General features: G+C 42.9%; 1 long non-coding RNA gene across 2 annotated transcripts; it reads right to left on the reverse strand.

Moving 5' to 3' along the window:
- Positions 1-1,712: 1,712 nt before the first annotated feature.
- LOC307007834 lies at positions 1,713-12,447 on the reverse strand. 2 transcript variants are annotated; one of them, XR_013799693.1, is made up of 4 exons: positions 12,326-12,447; positions 11,527-11,632; positions 10,791-10,969; positions 1,713-2,809 (listed from the first exon to the last, which is right to left on the reverse strand). It is a non-coding gene; the product is annotated as an uncharacterized lncRNA (long non-coding RNA). The 2 variants fall into 2 exon arrangements; XR_013799694.1 differs by having other exon boundaries at positions 10,791-10,974.
- Between the last annotated feature and the right edge of the window lie 6,905 nt (positions 12,448-19,352).

A 19,352-nucleotide genomic window follows, 5' to 3' on the forward strand; every position in this document is an offset into this window, starting at 1 on the left:
CTGCGTAAGAGACACTCAGAGTCGATTATAAAAGAGAAGTATTTATTCTTGCAAGAATAGGAGCAGTCTAATAAACAGTTGTTACCAGAGATGTATAGTAACGAAGTAGAACTACTTTACTACTGTACTTAAGTACTAAAAGGCTGTATCTGTACTCTACTAGAGTATACTTTTTTTCTCATACTTCCACTTTTACTTCAGTACATATTTTCGATGAGTTTAATACTTTTACTCAGATACATTTTTTATGTGCTGCATCGTTACTCGTTACAATTATAAAAATGTTACGAATCATTTCAAACCCACATTATCACTGACAGAGCGGTAGATGGCTCTGTCACCAGGTTTCACGAAGCTGGCTCATTAGCGCATGCTCCCGTTCTGCCTTTCCTCGGCTGCCTGCCTCCACTGAGAACACTTGAGCTTTGTTATTTTGTTTCGAGATAGAAGAACCAGAACCACCACCTTTTAACTTCGAGTGATCGTGGCGGTGAGGGTGAGGAAGGAGACCACTCCTGGCCCAACTCAGAGTCCACGTTTTAATTTGTCGGAGAGAAAGACAATTCATATAGAATGAAGTGTGTAACTGTTGGCCTTCATGAGGACGCCGACGCACTGAATCGTTATTTGTTTAAATAGTTTAAAGTTACTATTAGATGTAATGTTATTACCTTGACAAACTATAGATCATTAAAAAGATATAAGACTCAAGTTTCAGTATTTGCCCACTATTTTATTCTAGAAACTTAGTGACAGTTATGTCTTAATTTGTGTCAGGAGTTATGTAATAAAAAAAAATGAGTCGATACCTTTAATATGAATTATGAGCGCCAGCTGCTTCCATTCACAAAAAAAAAAAAAAAAACTCCTGTGCTGTCGTCATTTGAACGCTTGACCAAACAACGTCCCTCACGGCTTTTAGCTCAAAAATGTACAGATTTTGACAAATATTAATAGATTTCATAGACATACTTGATCTGTTTTTGTTTACAAAGAGTTAAGCTCAGTGTTTTAAGGTGCTCTTGTACATTCCTGTCCTTGTACTGCTGCTTCAGCCAAATGAATTAAGTGTCCTAAACATTTGAAATCATATAAACAAAATGATGTTCAAACTTTTGACTGCTTTCTTTAATAACTACATAACAAAATACTTGTACTTTTACTTTCAGTACTTGAGTAGTAAATTTAAAAATAAACTACTTGCAATACTTAAGTACAAAAAAGTATGAATACTTTAGTACTTCTACTTATGTGTGGTGCCTAAAGAGCACTTCAACTTCTACTCAAGTCACTTTTTTGATAGAGCACTTGTACTTTTACTCAAGTATGGGTCTCTAGTACTTTATACATCTCTGGTTGTTACCCTGTGCAGAAGAGTGACACTCCCCCGGACAGACTCAACTAGCTTTTTAGCCTAGCTCTTCCAAGGTCTTCTTCCCCCAGAGCCTTCCTCCCAGTAGTTTTCCATCCAGTAGTTTTCCATAGACAAGGAAGCCATAACACTAGTTTAGATTCATCACTAGTTGGCCCATAAGCCCTCCTTCACCAAATGGCCTTCTGACATCTAGGTCAGAGGTCCCTGTTCGTCTGTTCTCTGGAGTGTCTCCCCCTTCTGCCTCCCCAAGTACATACACAGAATCTTCTCTCACTACAAGTGAGAGACACACATATTTTACTCAACATCAATGAATATCATAAAATCGCCACCACAACTCCTCTCTGTTTATCAATCTCTGATAACTGATTAATCAAACATAATAATAATAGTAATAATAATGGTAATAATAAATGCAAGTTCAAGTCATTACATCACATCATAAAAAAATCACTGTCCTTGAACCTGTGAAGAAAATTTTTACAAAAAAAAAAGCATAAGGCTGTTTTTGTGGGGGAAAGCCCCATAATTATTTAGCAAGCAAGTAAACATGTTTACTAGGCCGGGCTAAACTGGGAAACACTGTTCCCGAGCTCCTGCAAAGCAGACCCTCAGTCGCACTAGTAAGGAATAAATAGTTATAACACAGTAGAAAAACAAACAGATAAAATTCAAATCGTAAAATTGTAATATAAAAAAAAACCCCTCAGTTTCAAACCCTGTCCTTGTACGCCATCTCATGACACTGATGACTGCTGCCTTTAACTCTCTTTACATATCAATCGTTCTCAGAAAGAAAAGAAAACATCAACACATTTAACTGTAATCGCTACTTGAATCATCTGCATAATTTTGTTCATCATCATCATCATCATCATCATTCGGATAGACTGTCATTTTCAATTGAACAGACATTCCAGTTTTCTCATATTCACCCATGAATAACAAAATGATCAGAATAACACATACAATCATAAGTCCTACACATTCAACAATTTCCCCATATCCATTTCCCTAACCATATTTTGTTCTTTTACCTTTAACTTTTAATTCAATCAGGCAGTGGTTCTACGTAACAAGCTTCAACAGTAATCCCTATAATTTACATTAATTAATATATCTTCTCTTCCTGAAAACATTTGCCTTAAATATTTTCTAATGAATCAGTAACCAATCAAATCATTTGTCATATACCAATATCAATATGAAGCCCTATTTCAATATAATCTGATAAAATCCTCAAAATCATCACAAAACCACATTCTTAAACCATTAGTTGGTCCACATCCTCCTCCAGGCATGTTGATCATCTCGTTCGCCCCATGGACTATGGGATGGTTGCGGCCTGTTGGTGTAGGTGAGAGGCTTGGACCCAGGTGTCACACTGATCTCCTGAGATCACAACCGCTGAGATCACAACCATCTGTTTACAAACTGAAACATATCATCATTAGACATTTCTTGCTTATTAGAGTCAGATTCCTTTTCCCCTGAAAAACACATATCCACTTTGCTTACGTTAACAAGTCAGTATTCATACATTTGGAAAACAGAATCAGTTCAGCTTGATGCAATCCATCCTGACATTCTGCAAAAGGAAAAAAAATAAGTTATGCTCTGTACAAGGTGTAGCACCTTTCTGCCACAATGATAACCCAGAACAGGACAGTTAGCCCAATCCTGCATGCTCTCTGTAAAGAAAAACAAATTTTGAGGTTATTGTCAGATAGGAAAGTACGTAGTTTCTTTTGTCTACTGTTCTCCCGTGGCCTTCGATGCCCTGGCGTTTCCTGTTGAAACAATCCAGACAGCAATTTTGTTAGGCAGAAGAATGGCTTCTTTCAGGGCTTTTACCCAATTACCCCTAGTGTTCTCCCAACATTTATTCCTAATAAAACTTAAAGCATTTTAGTTGTCAGGTTCTCAATTACAACTTTATCTGACCATATTTTCCAATATTTTCTCTTCTAGGGGTTTACCAATCTGCAATTAGGATCTTCCAAAACCTTTTTTTAAGCTTTCATTAAAAGACAATCATCTTTTTAGTTACCAGTATTTTACAAATATTTTTCTTATCTGTAATTTTACATTTACTTCTTTTCCTTTTAAAAGGATTTCCTTACGACTTAAATCTTTCAACTTTCTTTTCTCTTTCAATCTACTTACGACTTCCATCCATCAACTTACTTTTCTCTTCTCATTTACTTGCACTTTTCACTTTCCTTAGCACCGCAATTAACATTCTTAGTTCTTTCTCAGACGAAAACTTTAATATCGTCATTTAAATACTGTTCTACTTTCAAACCCACATTAATACACGTCACTTTCACATTCCATCAACTTTCTTTTACATCTTTCTGAGTGGGCTTTTACAGTTACTGCTAAATGCAACTGACCACAATTAAAACACTCTCTGCCCCCTTGCCTATAGTCCGATCACTGTGAGCTTTCAAACAGCTCCAACTTACTGCACACCCTTGAAGCAGTGTCCCAATCAGGAATGCAAACAGAGCTCCACAAGCCATCCTGAGTTTCATCTCTACATTCCTCTTCGAGACGAGCTTCCTTCCAGGTGTTGGTGTGACAGCGAGTTCCAGCGAGTGCACATTCCCTGCGATCTGAGCAGTGATCTGCCAGTGTGTGTGTGTTCTCTCCCTGGTCGCTTCAGCATCTGCGGGGATTTTCCTTCTCTCTAAAAGAGCAAGCGCGTGGCTCGTATTTTTAAAGATGCATCGCCCGTGCCCTTCTGGTTGTGGCCACTGGCTATCTGATTTAGATGGGCACAATCGCTGCTTTGCGTGTTTGGGCTTAGAGCACGCTAAAGCAGCGCTTATGGATGACTCATGTTTTCATTGCGGAAACATGACCATCGCGACACTACGGTCGAGACTCAGTGATCTCGAAAGAGTGAGAGTCCCCTCATCCACACCCCGATCTACCCCCTCTAGTGATAGAGCTGGTACTTCGGCTGGTGGCCAGGGTGACCTGAGGGTGACGGTGTGGCAACAACAACCGACGATTTGTCCTCGGGCCACGTCCCCCTCTCAAGTGTCGCAACCCGCGAGCCGACCGGATGATGCGCTTGACCAGTCCCGGCCAACGGTCGCGGGCGGGCCGAGCGCATCATTTGGCGCTCCTGAAGAAGATGCTATGTCAGTCACAGCATCACAAGGTGGGCATGAGTCCTCGGGAGATGAAGGTTCGGCTGTGCTGCCGCCTCAGGGCGCGTCAGCATTGCCCGATCCTGATCCCGAGCTGACGGCCATGCTTTCCCGGGCGGCCGCGAGCATCGGGTTAGAGTGCAATCCGCCACCCTGCCCCGAGCGCTCGCATCTCGATTCGCGAGCCGATTCACGTCGGCGTCCAACCCCAATGCCTTTCTTCCCGGATGTGCATGAGGAGGTCTCAAGGTCCTGGAAGACACCCTCGTCTTCCAGTGATCGCTCGGCGACCTCCTCCGCCTTTCCTCCCCTCGATCAGGCGGCTGTTTATGGGTACACTGGGGTACCTATGGTTGAACGCTCTGTTGCGATACAACTGTGTCCTCAGAGTGCTTCTTCCCGCGGTGATCCTAAGCACCCCTCCAAGGCCTATAGGTTTTTGTCTACTCTGTGAGCCTTCTTGCATTGACTCTGTGCAAGATCAGGGAGGACGAGGAGCAGGTCATATTGGTTGTGCCACACTGGCCCACCCGAACCTGGTTCTCCGAACTTGTACTCCTCGCGACAGCACCTCCCTGGCCAATTCCTCTGAGGAAGGACCCCCTTTCTCAGGGACGGGGCACCCTTTGGCACCCTCGTCCCGATCTCTGGAACCTCCACGTGTGGCTCCTGGACGGGACGAGGCAGGTTTGAGTACCCTACCACCAGCGGTGGTGGCTACCATCACTTCCGCTAGAGTGTCGTCCACTAGACATGCCTACGCGTTGAAGTGGAACCTCTTCGTCTCTTGGTGCTCTTCTCACTCAGAAGACCCCAGATCATGCCCGATCAGTGTCGTGCTTTCCTTCCTGCAGGATGGGTTGGAGCGAAGGCTGTCTCCCTCCACCCTGAAAGTGTATGTTGCCGCTATCGCCGCACATCACGACGCAGTCGAAGGTAAGTCCGTGGGAAAGCACGACCTGGTCATCAGGTTCCTGAGAGGAGCGAGGAGACTACATCCTCCTCGCCCTCCTCTCGTTCCCTCTTGGGACCTCTCAGTGGTTCTAACTGCCCTGCAGAGTGCTCCCTTTGAGCCTCTGCAATCAGTGGAGCTTAAGTTCCTGTCAATCAAGACAGCGCTCCTGGTTGCATTGGCCTCCATCAAGAGGGTAGGGGACCTGCACGCATTTTCTGTAGACGAAGCATGCCTGGAATTCGGGCCGGCTAATTCTCACGTGATCCTGAGACCCCGGCCTGGATATGTGCCCAAGGTTCCCACCACTCCCTTCCGGGACCAGGTGGTGAACCTGCAAGCGCTGCCCCTGGAGGAGGCAGACCCAGCCTTGGCATTGCTCTGTCCAGTACGCGCCCTCCGTGCTTACGTAGACAGAACGCAGTGTTTCAGGACCTCAGACCAGCTCTTTGTCTGTTATGGTGGGAAGCTGAAGGGAAAGGCTCTCTCCAAGCAAAGATTGTCTCACTGGATAGTGGACGCCATTGCTTTGGCTTACCAGCAGCAAGGTCGACCGTGCCCCCTTGGTGTGACGGCCCACTCCACCCGGAGTGTGGCCTCCTCTTGGGCTCTAGCGCATGGCGCCTCGCTAACAGACATCTGCAGAGCTGCAGGCTGGGCGACACCCAACACATTCTCCAGATTCTATAATCTCCGAGTGGAGCCAGTGTCCTCCAGAGTACTCGCTTCAACCAGCCGGTGCTAGGACCCACTCAGGTGTCTTCGCTTGCTCGCCATTCCACTCCACGGACTGGATTTACATTTACATTTATTCATTTAGCAGACGCTTTTATCCAAAGCGACTTACAAATGAGAAACAATAGAAGCAATTAAACTAGCAGTAGACCAACAGTATGTAAGTGCTATGACCCTTCACAGTACAATCCAACGTACAGTTTTTTTTTTTTTTTTTTTTTTGTTAGAATAGAGAAGAGTGTGTTAGTATTACTGGATTAAATGCTGCCGAAAAAGATATGTCTTCAGCAATTTCTTAAAAATGGGTACGGACTCAGCGGCTCTGGCTGAGTTAGGCAGATCATTCCACCAGTAGGGAACAGTCATGGTAAAGGTCCGAGAAAGAGATTTTGTGCCTCTTTGAGATGGCACCACAAGACGGCGCTCGCTTGCAGAGCGCAAGTTTCTGGATGGCACATAAGTCTGAAGTAATGAGTTCAGGTATGAGGGAGCAGTGCCAGTGGTTGTTCTGTAGGCAAACGTCAGTGACTTGAATTTGATGCGAGCGGCAATCGGCAACCAGTGCAATTTTGTTAGGAGAGGAGTGACGTGTGCTCTCTTCGGCTCGTTGAAGACCACTCTAGCTGCAGCATTCTGGATCAGTTGCAGAGGTTTGACAGTGCAAGCTGGGAGACCAGCCAGGAGAGCATTACAATAGTCCAGTCTGGATAGAACAAGCGCCTGAACAAGCAGTTGTGTAGCATGCTCTGATAGGAAGGGCCTGATCCTTCTGATGTTGTACAAGGCAAATATGCATGACCGGGCAGTGCTAGTAATGTGATCTGTGAAATTCAATTGGTCGTCAATTACAACTCCAAGGTTCCTGGCTGATCTTGATGGAGTTATGGATGACGAGCCTAGCTGAATGGTGAAGTTGTGATGAAGTGCTGGGTTAGCCGGGATTACGAGTAGCTCTGTCTTCGCAAGGTTTAGTTGAAGGTGGTGGTCCTTCATCCAGCCAGAAATGTCTGTCAGGCAGGCTGAGATGCGAGCGGCTACCGTCGGATCATCAGGCTGGAATGAGAGGTAGAGTTGTGTGTCATCAGCGTAGCAGTGGTAGGAAAAGCCATGTTTCTGAATCACAGATCCTAGTGATGTCATGTAGATGGAGAAGAGAAGTGGTCCAAGCACTGAGCCCTGAGGCACACCAGTAGCTAGATGTTGGGACTTAGACACCTCACCCCTCCACGACACCCTAAAGGACCTACCCGAGAGATAAGACTTGAACCACTGGAGTGCAGTTCCCGAGATTCCCTTCATCTTTAGGATTGACAGGAGGATCTGGTGGTTAACTGTGTCAAAGGCAGCAGACAGATCCAGCAGGATGAGAACTGAGGACTTGGAAGCAGCTCTTGCCAATCTCAGAGCTTCAATTACTGAGAGCAGAGCAGTCTCAGTCGAGTGTCCGCTTTTGAAGCCAGACTGATTGCTGTCCAAGAGGTTGTTCTGCGTAAGAAAGGAGGAGATCTGGTTGAAAACAACTCGTTCAAGTGTTTTTGCGACGAAAGGAAGAAGAGATACCGGTCTGTAATTCTCTAGATGTGCTGGATTTAGAGTGGGTTTCTTAAGCAGTGGGGTTACCCGAGCCTGCTTGAATGCTGTGGGAAATGTACCAGTGTGAAGAGATGTGTTTATGATGTGTGTGAGTGTGGGTATAACCGAGGAAGAAACAGCTTGAAGTAGGTTAGTGGGAATGGGATCAAGCGGACAGGTAGTAGGGCGATTGGAAAGAAGGAGTTTGGAGACTTCTGTCTCTGAAAGCAAGGAGAAGGAAGGTAGAATGTGTGTGTTAGCTGGTAAAATGTGTGTGTTAGTTTGTGGATTGGTAAATTGGCCGCTGATGGTGGTAGTTTTGTTTATGAAGAATGAGGCAAAATCATCAGCTGTTTGGGTAGATGAAGGAGGAGGAGGAGGAGGGTTAAGAAGGGAGGAGAAGGTTTTGAAAAGCATGCGAGAGTCAGAAGAATTGTTAATTTTGTTGTGATAGTAAGTAATTTTAGCAGTAGATATGTTAGCTGAGAAGGAAGAGAGGAGGGATTGATAAAGATCAAGGTCAGAATGATCTTTGGATTTGCGCCACTTCCTCTCTGCACCCCTGAGTTTAGCACGATGTTCACGGAGAACATCAGATAACCAGGGGGCAGAGGGAGTGGGGCGGGCTGGCCTGGAGGAAAGCGGGCAGAAGTTGTCCAAGCAGGATGTTAGAGTGGAGAAAAGAGTATCAGTGGCACTGTTAGTATCTAGTGCTGAGAGCTGGTCTGGTGGAGGAAGTGTGGATGAGACCAAAGAGGATAGGCGAGAGGGTGAGAGTGAGCGTAGGTTCCGCCGAAAGGTGACCTGTGGAGGAGTGCATGTTGTATTCTGCACTCCTGGATACGTGCAATATTCTCCTCAGGTGAGCCTGATAAGCCCTGAGTTCCTCCAGCGCTGTTGACGTCAACGCCAGAGTTATGCCTCTGGCAGCTTTCGCGTTGGCTAGGTGCCGCCATGTGCATGGTTTCCCCTCTGGGCGACCCCCACGTGTGTATTCCACTGTAAGCCTCTCTCGAGCATGTGTCTTTCCCTTGGCAAGCCAGTCTGCCACCCCTGGGGTTGAAATATTCCACCCTGCGGGCTGGACACCCCAGTGTTCTCCGTATGCACCCCCCTCCGGGTCATATGTGTATTCTTAAGTCCTCCCTTCGGGCGGGCACTGATTGCATATTTCCACTGAGATATGCTTCCCAGTGTACCTTGGTATTCCTGTGTAAAGTAGGAGTCCTTCGTCCGTGCTAGTCTCACGACAGGGAGCTCAGACTTACGCAGGGCACTGGAAGACAGCCGAGGTGGCGTGATTGGACTAGGAACCACATTCGTCGTCATTCGACATAACTCGAAGAGACAACGAAAGGGAACGTCTCGGTTACGGATGTAACCCTCGTTACGTCTTCCTGCCACTTCCGCTGTACCGCTGGAACAGCCTGAGTTCAGCTTGTCTCCTTCAGCGAAGAAACATATCTGCATGTTGCCGGCTACACTTCCTTTATACCCACGAGGTGGGGCGGAGATACGCTAGGCAAATTCAGCAGACCCATGGCATTTGCTTGCCATTGGCTCGTTTTATTACTGTCCGAAGAGGATAGGCTTCTAAGCGAACCCCATTCGTCGTCATTCGACGTAACGTCTCCGTTCCCTACTCAGGGAACGAGGGTTACATCCGTAACCGAGACGTTCTCTGTATTCTTTTACAGTCCACCAGTGGCGGATTCAATCACACTAGCCAAATCATAATCTTCATCATTACAGTATTATTGGCAGAACATTCATTTTCATAAACTGCACGGAAATGCATAAATTGTTTCTAAGTTGTTTTCACAAAGTTTCTGTTTAACTTTAACACTTGTCCAGGGAAATTATCACCGACCCATAATTTCCTTTAAAAAACAGAAAATGTATTTTTCCCTCAATGACTTAATATCAACAAAATATCCGACATTTTACATTATTGAATTCCAAAATATGTCTTTACATCTCTCTAATTCGGTATTATCATCAACAACACTTAACAGGCGTTCATAAATAGTTCCATACATTTTATCAGAAATTTTATTTTCATAACATACATTTTCTACAGTTGTTTTCTTCTCAAAATGGTTAGTCTGCAGATTCAACAAGTATTATCATTACTGTCTCTGTCCCACTTATCTCTACTGTTTTTACAGAAACCAAAATATCATATTACTCAAATCTCAATCCTTCACAAAGACAGCCTTATTGCTGCTTGCTACTTCAACTCTTGTTACAAAAAAAATCTTCTGACATCTAATGTCATGAAAAAAACCCTTTTATCAGTTATATTCAATCTTACTATATGGAAATACATTCTACATCGACTCAGTTCTCTTTTATCTGCTTCAAGCAGATAAAACATTTTTACACACGTTGAACGCAGACACAACAACTTTTGTTTCTCGCTGCTCTGTTCAATTGATTCCCGCACCATCTTTAATCTTGTGGCGCTCAATATCATACATTTCTGCCCTTAATTTTTATCTCATTTGACAAAACACCCGTGTATAAAATTTCGCAAGCTTGCTTTTGAGACATCCCCATACTGGCTGCTTCTCTGTTCTCTGTGGATTTCTCTTCAACGGGCGTTTTCCTGATCTGTTTGGCGTCCCCAACAAACCCGATTTTTGGTTCACCAAAAATCTGTTACGATTGTCTTGGTTCCCCCTAATTAGCCTCAGCACCCAAAAATAATTTGCTCCGTGGTGGAACAATTCATTTTCAGGTTACCTATCTGTTTGAAATTTCTTGATCTGTCACAGTTCTCAATTAATCCTAGATTATTTATCTGCTTGAAATATCTTGATCTGTCACAGACCTCAATTAATCTCAGATTATTTTCCCTCGTATCTGTTTGAAATTTCTTGATCTATATATAGATCTAAATTCATCTCATATTACGTACCACAGAAACAGCCCTCAGCCAATATGGTTCAATTTCACTCTTCCCCCAATTAAACCGAATTTAAATTACCCTTACCAGAGATGCTGCTCCATGCCACTTTGCGGGTTCTTTAGATCCCAGTGGTCGACTCTCCCGGCTCTGACATCGGCCGGCCTCTCTCTCTCAAGTTTACGAGGTAGAGCTGGAACTTACTCAGTCCAGGTGGCCAAACACCGTCCGATCTCAGGTCCAGGAGGCACGTCCAAGGAATCCCACTATTCTGACACCAAATTGTTGTGGCAAAAATTCATCAAACAAACATCACTGCGTAAGAGACACTCAGAGTCAAATTATAAAAATAGAAGTATTTATTCTTGCAAGAATAGGAGCAGTCTAATACACAGTTGTTACACTGTGCAGAAGAGTGACACACCCCCGGACAGACTCAACTAGCTTTTTATCCTAGCTCTTCCAAGGTCTTCTTCCCACCCAGAGCCTTCCTCCCAGTAGTTTTCCATCCAGTAGTTTTCCATAGACAAGGAAGCCATAACACTAGTTTAGATTCGTCACTAGTTGGCCCACTAAGCCCCCCTTCACCAAATGGCCTTCTGACATCTAGGTCAGAGGTCCTTGTTCGTCTGTTCTCTGGAGTGTCTCTCCCTTCTGCCTCCCCAAGTACATAAACAGAATCTTCTCTCACTACAAGTGAGAGACACACATGTGACATTCTTTGAATCATCCATATTTTACTAAAGATCAATGAATATCATAAAATCGCCACCACAATGGTATCAGCTTGGATCTCAACACTGAAGAGCAGATTAAAGGTTACCGGCACTAGGAGGATCTCGACCGGCCTTTCAACCCCGTGTTCATCCATTGATCTCTTCCTGTTCATTCATCGATCTCTTCCTGTTCATTCATTAATTAATTCCTTCCTGCAGAGAAGGGGAAAAGCTGACATTAACAACCGCTTTACTTCCCTAACGTGATCGCTATATATCGTGCATTAACTCTTGTACCATGTTGAAAACCCTTTAACACTTCTGATGTTCCCGGTCAAAAATGACCGGCCTGCAAAAATAGCTTATAAATCTCTCATTATGCTACATCACCAAATATAGACTTCAATCTTTTGGTCAACTTGTTTTCTTTCTAATTAAAGGAACATTCCACTTTTTTTGGAAAAATGCTCATTTTCCAACTCCCCTAGAGTTAACAATGAGTTTTACCGTTTTCGAATCCATTCAGCCGATCTCCGGGTCTGGCGGTAGCACTTTTAGCATAGCTTAGCATAGATCATAGAATCTAATTCGACCGTTAGCATCTCTCTCAAAAAAAATTACCAAAGAGTTGATATTTTTTCTATTTAAAACTTGACTAGTCTGTAGTTACAACGTGTACTAAGACCGACAGAAAATGAAAAGTTGTGATTTTCTAGGCCGATATGACTAGGAACTATACTCTCATTCCTGTGTAATAATCCAGGAACTGCTGCCGTACAGCAGCGCAATTACAACATTAAGGAAAATCCTCTCTAGGTCAAAATGACCCAAACACTACATGAGGGTTATGGAAAGGGGCAAGTTCAATTTCATGCGGACTTTAAATGGCCAAAACTAAACACTTACCTCTCAACACAACTGGCCATGTGGAAGAAGGCATCTTGGGGTCTCCTGTACCCTGTAACAACAGCATTAGCTAGTTACTCTCAGGATCGAGCCAGTGACTGTGAGAAGCGCACACACACACACACGTGTGTGAGAGAGAGGAGTGTGGGCCCTCAGACTATGGCTGGGTCACGTGATGAGCTCAGTCAACTCTCAGAGGGCCCGCTCTGCCAGTGCTGACCCGCAGGACTCACTAAAACAGCCAGACCTGCACCAGCAACAGACGGCAGAGCCTTTCTCTCCCAGCAGAGTAACACTGGCTCAGGCAGGGGCTGGCCCGTCAGCTGACTACCGCTGGGTCCTCACACACACACACACACACAAACACACACACACACACACACACACACACACACACACAGCAGAGTAACACTGGCTCAGGCACGGGCTGGCCCGTCAGCTGACTACCGCTGGGTCCACACACACACACACACACACACACACACACACACACACACACACACACACACACACACACACACACACACACACACAGCAGAGTAACACTGGCTCAGGCACGGGCTGGCCCGTCAGCTGACTACCGCTAGATCCACACACACACACACACACACACACACACACACACACACACACACAGCAGAGTAACACTGGCTCAGACACGGGCTGGCCGTCAGCTGACTACCGCTGGGTACACACACTTACATTAGAGGAGTCATTCCACGAAACCGGTACGATTTGAGTCCCTCTGACCTTTTCAAGTGTATTTTATCTATTGGGTCACCAAAATCTATTTTTAAAAGTTTTTTGTATCAATTGAAATGTCTCCTTTAATAAAGTTTGAAAACATGACATAAATGTTATCTTTATATTAGAAATGATCTTGTTATTTTCAGTGGACACCACCTATTTTGTCATGTCCCTTGTGGCCTTCTATGAAAGTGTACTTAGGATATGAACAATAAAATAAAAATTAAAGTCCATACATTTTGCCTTTCCCATAAATATCTATCTGTGCTTATTTGCTGTTAATGATTTTTTTCTAAGTTCATGATTATTCATTAAAATCACATTATTTAGTCCCGTCCCTCAGTAACCCCTTAACCCCGTAACGCACATCATTCTCCCCCCATAAAAATAATGAACTGGGGCCGTATTCACAAAGAATTTTAAGGCTAAAAGTAGCTCCTAACTGGCGAATTTAGGAGCAACTCCTAAAAATAATGGGCGTGTCACTCCTAACTTTAGGACTCCTAATTTTTTTCACTAAGAGTAATTCACAAAGCATTTTAGCCCTAAAAGTAGCACCTAAGTCTGGGACAGCTTAAAAGAAGTCGAGAGGACTCCTAACTCACTAAGACCTATTCACAACGGGTCTTAAAATCGCCGCGCGACACAGTGTGTTGGAGACACTCAATGACACGGAGTTATTACTAAGATACTGCCTTAACTGTGAGGTGTAAAGAGAGGCTAATATTGATTTGATCAGTTTGATCAATTGATCATTGATTTTAACTCTTTAAAATCATTTTAAAGAGTTAAAATCTCACACAGGATCCAGTTATTAAAAGTTTATTTTATTGTGCAGTGCTGAGACTGGATACAGGGAGGAAAAAGAGGTTCAACCGTTACTGATTGTTGTGGATCTTGTGAGGGATGCAATAACAGCGCAAACTGATCGCAACAACCCAATCAGTGCCGATTGAAATGTTTGATAACACTTCGCTACCTGGCAACAGGGAAAATGCAATTGTGTAATGCCGACGATCTAGCGATATCCCAGCCATCGGTAAGCAGATCCATCCACCAAACCATCAATGCACTCTGTAGACCCCATATTATTCGACAGTTCATAAGTTTTCCTTTGGACATTCGCCAACTCCAAAGAAACAAAGCCAGCTCTATGGATATTGCCGGTGTGCCCGGAGTGGTCGGTGCTATAGACGGGACACATATTAAAATAATTGCACCACGTCAGGATGAGGACGTGTTTGTGAATAGAAAGAAAACCCACTCCATCAATACCCAGGTTGTATTTGATGCAAACTTCACAATTCTCGATGTTGTATCCCAGTGCCGCATTTCCCTTTTATTATTATTATTTTTTTCCAGCAACTGGACCAGCAGCAGTAACTGATCCTGCGTCCTGTTGGGCTTTCTTTTCCGTTTTGGCGAGTTCATAATCCCGTCATTCAACTATTACATTACTTCAATAGGAGCAACATTTCCTTGCTTTAAGTAGTCTATTTAGGCTAATATGATGTCAACCAAGCAAGTGTTAATGCAAGTGTCGTTTTTCATTATTAGGCAAGTGGCGGTTTTCATTAGGGTATTAGGCTACCTTGATTTAATTTAATTTAATTCACAACTTTGTCATTATATATGCATTTCGATGACATTACTATTATTATTTTGTGTAGGACACAGACATATTTAGATGTCGTAATTCCATGATTTGGTGCGTCTGTGTTGTTTCGCATGATGGCCCTGTCATCTAACAACCAATCACCGTGATCATTGCGAGGAAGCTCGTGCATGAGAATTGACGTCATCCATAGCAACGAAGACTCACTCTTAGTTTAGGAGTTGTCATTTTTCCTTACTAAGAGTAGGTCTGAAAGGCGTTGTGAATAACTTTTAAGAGAACACTCCTAGCTAAAATCTTTTTGTGCGATTTAGGAGTACTCCTAGTGGTAAGATAAAATTATTTGTGAATACGGCCCCTGATCCTTATGTGGCATCAATAACAGGAAGTTACATCATTGAAGTCTTCTGACCAACATTGCATGCAGACACAGGCAAGTTACCACCATCTTTTATAATTATAACTTATTTATATTGTGATATTGTGGTTGTCAAGGTCAACGACTCAACCCCGTTACATCAAATAAAGATAGAAAACTATTACTTCTGAAAATGATCTTTGTTATTTCAACAAGATACACAATTTCTTAAAATCATGCATGCCATGTGCTCTCCTGTCATTCACTACATGTAGAGCAGTGGCCATTTTGAGCAAACAAATCACAACCCCGTCACACTCAACCACGTCACTTATTTGATCATAACGGGGTTGTGAGATTGTGATGGGTTGTGTTTTTAACTCTTTGGTTCTGACGTTATCCAGTAATTTAAATGAAGTAATATATTACTGCCTAGATTTTCACACCTCAGTGTTAATTAAATTGCTCTGAAATAATTTGTTATTTAATGATATCAATTTAAACATCTACAGACATCTATGAGTCTGTGATGGCACCGACAACAGCGGCAGAAAGGCAGAGGCAGTATCGTGCACGCCTAAAAGCTGATCCTGAAAAAAGGGAGAAATACCTGCAAAATGAACGCCAGAGATGGAGAAAAAATATAGAGACAGGAAAAAATAAAGGTGTAAATGAGCTAAGTGGAAGACAACAGCGGCTGAAGTGTAGAAAGTGGAGAGCAGCTTACAAAAGCAGCAAGGAGAAGAGAGAAGCACCGAGAAATGTAACTACTCCTCCACAAAGCCCAGATCATCCCCCAGAGCAGTATCCACAGCAAGGATCTTCAAGGTAGAGCAACTGTAACAGAGACACCGTCATCAACACCAGACATCATCACTCCGCCCACTCGTTCTCAATCCCCTGAGAACTAATCACCATCACCTGTCCTCACCACCTGCACATCATCATCCTGCATCACCAGATCCCTTCATATACCACACACCTTCACTCTGCCAGTTGTCTGGTCTCGTCGTTGCACTATCGACTACCTGACTCCATCACTGAGATCGCTACCACCTACCTGATTCCGAACGGACTACTTACCTTCATCATACTTCAACCAGGGTCTTCTTCCGTCTTCTTCTGTCAGCCACCCGGCTTCCTCTGTCCGCCTTCAGCCATCTGGATCCTTCACCAAACTCCAAACCTGCAGCAGATAAGAGACTGGTTCACTTTCATCATCAAAACACATCAGAAACTGTTTACATCCGGTTACTCACCTGCTACCATTACCATTACGTTTACTGTTCAATAAACTCTATTTACGTTACCTGTTCGTCTCCTTCTGCTTTGTGACAGCAACAGTGAGCAGTTAAGAGTTGAAGAAAATTACTAGGCTGAGTGTTAGAAAGTGTTAGAAAATGTGAACACTTTAGAAAAAAAGTGTAGTTAATAAAAGTACTCTTAGTTGTTTAGTTTGCATGTGATAGACTGAAAAAAACATCAGATTTATGGCTGCTTGCGGTTTTGGCAGCCTTCAAACGGATAAAGATTTGTCAAGACTTTTTACCCTTCTACAGAGCCCTGATTTCTTTCATCCTTTTCCCTGTGTTCTTTCCCCTATTATCCTATCATATCCATTTCTCATCATTATTGACTAATATATTGATTGTGTTTGTAGGCAACGTGTTGATGGGAAGAAAAAAATAAGAAAAGAAAGAAACAGGCTGAAGAAGAAAATAGAAGAACTTCAGGAAAGCCTGGAAAAAGAAAGAAAACAGAAAGAAAAATACAAAAAAAGGTGCCAACGTTTAAAGAAGCATTCTGATTCACCACGGTCAAAGGTGAATGAGCTAACAGCAAATTGCCCTGTAAACCCCAGGATCAGGAAGACGTTGCTGTTTCACCAATCACTAATTAAAGACATCAGTAACAAACATCAGCAGACCAACAAAGAAAGGGATAGACCGCTAATTGCAAAAGTGACAACAGGGAGAATTGTCAAAAAATACAGGTTACAGAGATATGCTGAGGATTCCCTTGGCTTTCCCTTTGCTTTTAGTAAGCGTTGGACAGTCTTAACTTTGAAAGGAAGAAGACCAACACGTTCACTGATAAATTCAAGAACAGAGTGAAGATGTTCAATGTAAGAGATGATGTCAGGATCTCAACAGGGGCCAAACAAACACTCACAAGGAACAAAGTCAAGATGCAGAAAAGGTTCCTGGTGGATACACAAAAAAATCATCACAGAAGTTTTTTTTTATCAGAGAACTCTGATATAAAGATCTCATATTCACTGTTTTGCCACCTTAGACTATTGTTGGTTGTTAATCCAACAATCTTAGAACGAGACAGATGTAAGTTGCATGAAAATCTGAGCTTTGTGGCTGAGAAGCTCAATCAGCTGAAACTTATTGAGACTAATAATCTTGAAATCTTGGTCGAGAAGGTGTGCTGCAACTCATCCAACAAGAGCTGTATGTACGGAGAGTGTGTACACTGTTCAATTTCTAGTACATATAGCAGTATGACCAAAGTATCTTTCACCCAGTGGGTAACAGAAGATAAAGAGATGGATAAAAAGAAAGAGGGAGAAGAGAGGTCAACTGTCAAGGTCACCATCAAAAAATCTGTGGATGGCACACAGGAGAACCTCACTGAGCTGTTCCACACCTACATTCAGCGGTTCAGCATCACTTTAACATTAAGCAGCAGTATGCCTTCTCCCGCGAGCTGAAGAGGAACATGTCAGGGGAAGAGGCCTTGATACATATTGAATGCATGCAATACATGCAATGGAGAAAATGCCAAAGCAAATACCAGTAGTCCCAGGAATCAGTCTCAGTCACTGATACATCCAGTGAAGGGAATCCAAAGAGAAGGGGTAAAATAAATCAACACTTTTATTCATCGAGGATGAATTAAATTGATCAAAAGTTACAGTAAAGACATTTATAATGTTACAAAAGATTCTATTTCAAATAAATGCTGTTTTTTTTTTTTTTTTACTTTCTATGCATTAAAGAATCCTGAAAAAAAACTGTTTTCAACATTGATAATAATAATGAATGTTTTTTGAGCAGCAAATCATCATATCAGAATAATTTCTGAAGGATCAAATAAATGCAGCCTTGGCGAGCAGAAGAGACTTCTTTCAAAAACATAATAAATCTTACCGATCAAAAACGTTTGACTTGTATGTATGTATTTATGTACATGAATTAATACTTTCAACATTATCTTTAATGTTTCTGGTCTTTTCTACCAAAATAGGTGATGTATAGAAATTAAGATGGGTTTGTCTACTGAACACTGCCGGCAAATGAAATCTGAACTAACACAAAATAGATTATTTTATGTACTTTACGTAATTATTCATTAAATACATTACTATACATTAAATACTACAATACATACAATCACATTACTAAACTGCACTATATTCTATTAAAAAAGATTTACCATGCATAATCTTGCTTGGACAGTAAATGCTTGGAAATAAAGCTTCATGTTTTTGAAAATCCATACACAGTCAGCATAATTTCTCTGAATAAGTTTTGAAGATTGAATATTATTTCCTGATGTCTGTTATGTTAACGGGAAGCACGAGACGGGACACAGGCAGTAGCATATCATAACTGTGGCGAGCAGGGCGAGGCAGAGGGCCGTGAGAGAATGGCGCGAGGCCGATGGCATGATTAATGATGAGTGACACCTGCGCGACACACCGGTCTCGTATCTCTCACGGAGGAGCGGAAGCATAAAAGGAGGAGCGACGATCTTGAAGATCGAGAGAGGCCAGTCCTGGATTTTATTTGATGTTTTGTTTTACTATGTGTGGCTGCAGTCGACCGTGAGGGACTGCCGTCTTTACTTTCATTTTTGTATTTGTTTATTTATTTTACTAAAATCTGTTGATTGTTCGTTGGTTCCCGCCTCCTTCTTCCCATAACATAGAACCTCAGAGATGCTCCTAAGTCTTTGAGCTAGAGTCCAATTCAAGTCTCAAGTCTTTGAGCTAGAGTCCAATTCAAGTCTCAAGTCTTTGAGCTAGAGTCCAAGTCAAGTCTCAAGTCTCTGAGCTAGAGTCCAAGTCAAGTCTCAAGTCTTTGAGCTAGAGTCCAATTCAAGTCTCAAGTCTTTGAGCTAGAGTCCAAGTCAAGTCTCAAGTCTTTGAGCTAGAGTCCAAGTCAAGTCTCAAGTATTTGAGCTAGAGTCCAATTCAAGTCTCAAGTCTTTGAGCTAGAGTCCAAGTCAAGTCTCAAGTCTCTGAGCTAGAGTCCAAGTCAAGTCTCAAGTCTTTGAGCTAGAGTCCAATTCAAGTC

This window comes from Phoxinus phoxinus (genome assembly GCF_949152265.1).
Source record: "Phoxinus phoxinus genome assembly, chromosome: 12".
In the NCBI taxonomy this organism is placed as follows: Eukaryota; Metazoa; Chordata; class Actinopteri; order Cypriniformes; family Leuciscidae; genus Phoxinus; species Phoxinus phoxinus.